General features: G+C 37.7%; 1 protein-coding gene across 3 annotated transcripts in view; it reads right to left on the bottom strand.

Annotated features, from left to right (window-relative positions):
* gpc6a (glypican 6a) overlaps positions 1-6,000 on the bottom strand; it is a 297,605-nt gene extending 291,605 nt beyond the window's left edge. For 2 of the 3 annotated variants that reach the window (XM_046032409.1, XM_046032411.1), the window contains exon 1: positions 5,401-6,000. The gene's annotated coding sequence lies outside the window, so the exon portion shown is untranslated. The remainder of the gene's footprint in view (positions 1-5,400) is intronic. The other variant, XM_046032412.1, reaches the window with a different exon arrangement.

Below are 6,000 nucleotides of genomic sequence, written 5' to 3' on the forward strand. Positions count from 1 at the left end.
AAAAATAAAATCGCGACAGTTTGGAAGGTTATTAAAACATTTCCAGCCGACAAAAGCTGTAGATCAGCCGCTACACTCACGTCTATGTCCACCTGTGTTGGAAGAGCAGGATGTTTAACGAGCTTTAATTACCTGCTGTAATAAGCTGTTCCGCTTGTTTCAGAGAGGAGACCGACTTCGGCTCCATGTAGAAATTTCCTGGCTGATGAAAACTTAAAACAACAACTTAGGACCCAGTATTTAGCGTAAACACACCGCTGCATGCTGGCTGCTATTTCCAATATATTTAATGCCAACATACGATCTCAGGCGGACATCGGCGAGACTTGTGTGGCTATTTGACTGTTGATTGTGGTTTGCAAACAAAGGTGGAAAACAGACGAGCTGTCGTAGAAAAACAGCCGACATTCTCCAATTAAAGCCAGTAGCCTATAATCGCCCATTCAGAATTTCACTGCAAGGCAAGCCCCACCCCCCAAAGTACCGGTACTTTCGGAAAGTACTACCCCAGAGCAGGGACTTTTTGGGGGGTAAAATGCAGAGCCCAGAACTACATTTAGACCCTGGTCCCTCCAGTGGAAAAACAGTGAGTTCCTCCAAAGATTCCTAGTTCTGCGGTATAGTTCCTTTGGTCGAAACGCAGCTTTTGTCAATTATGGTCCCATTTAGAGGATAATAGACAATAGAGCACGGTATGCTTTAGGGCAATGGCTGGCAATAAGCGGCATGCGGGCCAGTACCGGCTTTGATAGCAGAAAAATAAAAATTAAATAAATTGATAGCGGCTGGTGCTGAAATAGATCATGATCATGACAGCTACTCACACAATCACTTCCTCTTAAGTGATTGTGCCTCCATAATAAAAGCGTGAGAAATTTTTGTGCAGCAATGCTTTATGACAAGTTTATTGAGAGCTTTTGCTTTGAAGAGTTCTGAACGACATTCAAAAGAGACTCTGGATTGCTTGACACACCTCTGAAAAAGCCGTCAGTAAACGTGTGATTGGATTCCCCTGAATTTCTTCAGGGAAATGAAAATAAGCGTCCATAGGTTTATGAATGCGAATAAAACGCTGGGACGCATACATACTGCAGCACATGCTTTATTGTGAGCATGTGCAAAAGTGTCCTTATAATAAATTTGTTTAACAACGGAGAAAAAAATACCCGCAGTTAGTTGGGATCGATCATACAACATTCGAAACGAGAGTCCCACACAGTACCGACTGAGCTAAACATGTATAAACAAGTATAGAAAGATATGAAATAATTGGACTTTGGCGTGGCTACCTTGTGATCGACAAGTCGCTACAACGGTGAGCTGTCAGGCACAGCAATTTATATCCCTCCCAAGCTCCCCTTTCTCGTCCAAATATGGCAAGATGGCAAAAACCCATTCACCAAACTCAAGGCTTCAAAACAGTGATCCACAAACCAATGGGGGACATCACAATGGCTACGTCCACTTCTTTAATATAATCTACACCGATGATGAAATGCAATCCAAATTTTTTTGACTGATTGATCCATACATTTGGTGGCTCGGACGCACAATAGTTATACAGTTTAATACTAAAAAAAAAGGATTGTACAATTATTGACAGTTATCCCGGTGGCAATGATTCAATCTGTCAACACAATGACCAACAAATAAACAGAGGAAATGCTGCATTCATGTTACAAAATAAGGTGCCAGGAATGTGCGCTTGCACTTATTTGATTGGCCAACGCAGCTCCTTGCCATATCCTGCTGCACTGCGTTGCGGCAAAGGCCTCTGGGCCCTTGAAAAAATAAAATGACTCCTGCTAAGTTGGATTAGTTGTACAGGCAAACTGGCAATTAAAATACAACATATATTGTTAAAATCATGAATATATGTTGTACCCTCTCTAGGCAAAGTAATCTTTAAAATTATTAATTATACAACCACAAACCGACCAATTTACTTTTTGGTACTAGAATAAAAAAAATCAATTGCTTTTTCAGTCTACAGAGTTTTTATTTTTATTTTGGTAAGGTCAGCAGAGGTTACAGTCAGCAAGATTGGTAGGAAGTAGGGCTGAACAATTAGCCCTAATCACAATATTATGAAAATCGCAATATTGCCAAGTGCAATATCCAAATTGCAGGAGCTGCAACTTTTTGATAAACGTATATGTTTCACAACACGCATTCACATCATCATAATTTTTATATGTTTTTCAGTGAAAATAAAATCATGACTCATACTAGAATATATGTCAAAATAATTGCAATAATATTGTATTGTGATAATATCGTATCGTGGGGCTTCTGGTGATTCCTACTCCAACCCTGTCCCACCAGTATAGGGTGAGCATTTTAGATATACGAGCCTCAGTAGTCCACTGAATATGACACTGTAATATACAGTTTATTGTACAACAATGCACATGATTTATGAACTGAAGATAACAAAGTGTGTTTTGCATATTACTGGAGTTCTTATCTGAGATGCAACTGTCATTTTTAAATGTTTAGAAACTATCTCAAATATTAAAGTCATGTAGCTGGTTATAAAAACACTAAAGCTTTACCATAACTTAATTCTGCCTCCCCCTCCATCTAAAGGACTGAGGCAAAGGTGCTGACGCATGTTAATGTCTCCTCTGCTCTTCTTTTCAGGTCAGTCATTATCATATTGAATTTGCATCAAATACACATTGTCTCAGAGCAGGAGCAGCACCTTTCTTACCATTCCACGCATGTTCCCTGCATTAATCTCTACCCACTAACTCAGAGGTGTTGTCACTTCTCTGCCGTTGTATGGGGAAGTAACACCATCCCCATGAACTTCTACATGTCAGACAGCATGAATGTTAGAATTTATAAACATTAATAATAAAATTAAAGCCCCTGTGTTTATTTTTTATGTGATTATATCTTATTTTTCAAAGTACTTTAATGGCTTTGGTGTTTGCAGAAAAACATTATGTAACTAGCCTAATCTGGTGTGCCATTATTTAAGTGCATTTAATTTTTGTCCGTGTTACAATTCTGTTAATTATTTGTTTATGTCCTTGTTTTCCCTTGGTAAGCTATTGATACCTTCTTCCTATGTAACACAGTTTTGGCCTCCGCTTCGCTCTGCAGGAGAGTAAAATATATGGGGGGGCCCCATATTGTCAGACAGAAAACCCCTGACCCAGATATATACCCAGAGTAATCTAGTCATTGTCAACTCCCTTGTTTAACACTTGATTATCTGCTTTCATTTAATGCATGTCCTTTTCACAGTTATTCCCACCTGTCTTGTTTATATACTGATATAAGTTTATTAAAAACACATCTGTATTGGCTTGGACATTATGTTGTGTATGGAAATAGAAACTACAGATCCTACAGTAAATGTTTGAATACATTTTTTTCTAGTTCTTAAATTCAAATTTAAATATGTTGTATTTGTGTTTTTATCTGTAATCATTATTATTTATAATGATTTCATGCCTACTCATGATAAACGTGACAATTCTGGTTGTTCGAGTTGACAGTTCAAAAATAAACTTTAGGTGACATTAGCACCTAAAGTTTAACTGTCAACTCTACCAACCAGGATTGTCACATGTTTATCTTGAGTAAAAAGTACTGTCCATCAATATGCCCAGCTGAAACATCAATAAAAAGGAGGAACAGAGGAAAGACAAGTGGTTCTTGTTGCTGATCAGCCAAAACTACAGTATTTGATCACACATACACCTCGTAGGAAGAGCAGTGGGGCTTAGATTTTGGAGAAATTTTACTTACTTAACTGGTATTAGCGGGTTTTTTATTGCTGAATGTAGCTCCTGTTGATAGATGTGTTACGTACACAAACATCACGATCAGAGTTGCAAGTATTTTAGAGTATTTAAGTGTCCAATTTTGTTGCTACCTTATTCCTTTCCTAGATCTGTTGGCTGCCAATGATAATGAGCTGCATTTATTGCCCTTGCAGTTAACGCCTGGTGCCTAACAACATTTTGTTACCATGCAACAGACATGTGAAGGCACTACACAACTTGAGGTTAGGTACTTGCAAATGGCCCTTGGTTCTCTTTGCTAACCAGCGAAGAAGGCTGACAGCAAAAATTATACAGCACTGTAACCACACCAACAGACAAGATGCACCACATAAGCTTTGAGATGATGACATGATTTCCATTTCTACAAATTGAAAGATGCTAATAAAAATTACATTTTAAATGATGTGTCAATTTCATTTCCATTTTGACTAATGATGCATTTGCAAACATGGAAATAAAAAAATAGATTGATTGTTGTTTTAATGTCCTACGTTATGTAGACACAAATAAGGAATTTCAATTTAATCGAGGGACTTCAATTTAGTATAGTCAATACTGCACGAAGTGTTAATAATTGTACCCAAAAAACTAAGTGTTTTTTACTGGTTACTGCTAAAGCTAAATATCAAAGTGCTACAATCAGCTGTAGATTGTCAAAGATTTAATATACTGCTCTAAAACACAAAACAGTATTTCTTTATACTGATACAATTGTTTGAGAAAATTGTACATTTTGTCACTGCATTTCTACAAAAAAATGAAGAGGAGTTGCTGGTAGGAAGAGGATAGTCTATAAAGCCGTTTTTTAGTCTCTTCCAAGTCCATTCGTGTGCCAGAATGATAGTTAGATGTCATTAACTCTCTAAATGGCTTTGGGCTGCTTTCTCTGGTGTTGTTAATACCATTAATTAATTTCATATTCTTTTGCTTTGCTACTTTTTACTCTTTGATTAGTTTAAGTAAAAATACAGATGCAGAACAAAAACACTTGATTTGACACACAACAGGAAGACATCACAGCAAAGACTATGGAGGCACTGGTAAGGATCTAAGGATGCTAGTTTACAGAGTTTAAAGATGTAAGTTTACATCTGTCCATTCAGACAGTGGTATAACAGGGATTAAATTGTTCAAATTAAATAATGGAATGATTTCAATAGCTTGGAATATAACAATCAAGCTTATTATCCCCAGCTTCTTATCACATGCAGCCTGGTGCACAAAACTCAAGCACACTAGTAAGATGCCCTCAGAAACGAAGTATATCCCTCACATAGAAATAATGTCAACACCAGCACTGTACATAAACTATAAATAAAGACACAATATCAACAAGGCAAACAAATTATAACCAACCATCAGTTACTTAATCCACACAAACTGACCACACCTGAAACTGTATATTATGACTATGGCTGTCCAATAATCACAACTGAAATGCTGGTCAACAGTTAACCCAAGGCAAACTATTTCAATACTCTCACATCCACACAACCATCCACACATCCATCTGACACCAACAAATCCCTACAGCATGTTCACAGCACAACAATGCAACACATAATGTTACTTTTTTTAAAAAAGAAAGAAAAAGACTTACTTTTTGCTGTCCCTCACATATATTGGCACAGGAGGTCAGGGGGATCCAGGATTATCCATAGAACTATCCCACAACTTCTCCACTGCCTCTCTACTGATTTTAAAAGCACACAATTCATATGAGAATGGCAATCTTATACATTATGCTAGCTACTGATTAATCCTTCAGGATTTATTTAGTTTACCACCTTTGACGTCAGCCAAAGTAAAGCTATTACTCATTTTACTTGGCAACATCTGGATGGTCCTAACTGAGAAAACTGTCATATTATTTCTGTGTTTCTATGTTTAGTACTGGTTGTAGTAGGCTTTCTAAGGTATTAGCCTACAGTCCATGGATAGCGGCAGCATGCTAACGTCGTTATCGGGCTTCGCGCTAGCAACAGGTGTCGCTGACCCTGAGCCACAGGTACTTTTTTTGCTTCCCAAGTTCTTTTCCTTGAAAACTGAGGGCTCGGCTTCTGTCGCTGAGCGCTTTCTAACTTTAAACTCCCTATTTAAAAATAAAAGCGAGCCATATTGCAAGACTTCACTTAAGTTGCCCTGCACAAACACATTGGTAGACAAACACAGGTAAATCCCATTCACTCGTGAAATCCAA

Source organism: Micropterus dolomieu, linkage group LG20 (assembly GCF_021292245.1).
Source record: "Micropterus dolomieu isolate WLL.071019.BEF.003 ecotype Adirondacks linkage group LG20, ASM2129224v1, whole genome shotgun sequence".
Classification (NCBI taxonomy): Eukaryota; Metazoa; Chordata; class Actinopteri; order Centrarchiformes; family Centrarchidae; genus Micropterus; species Micropterus dolomieu.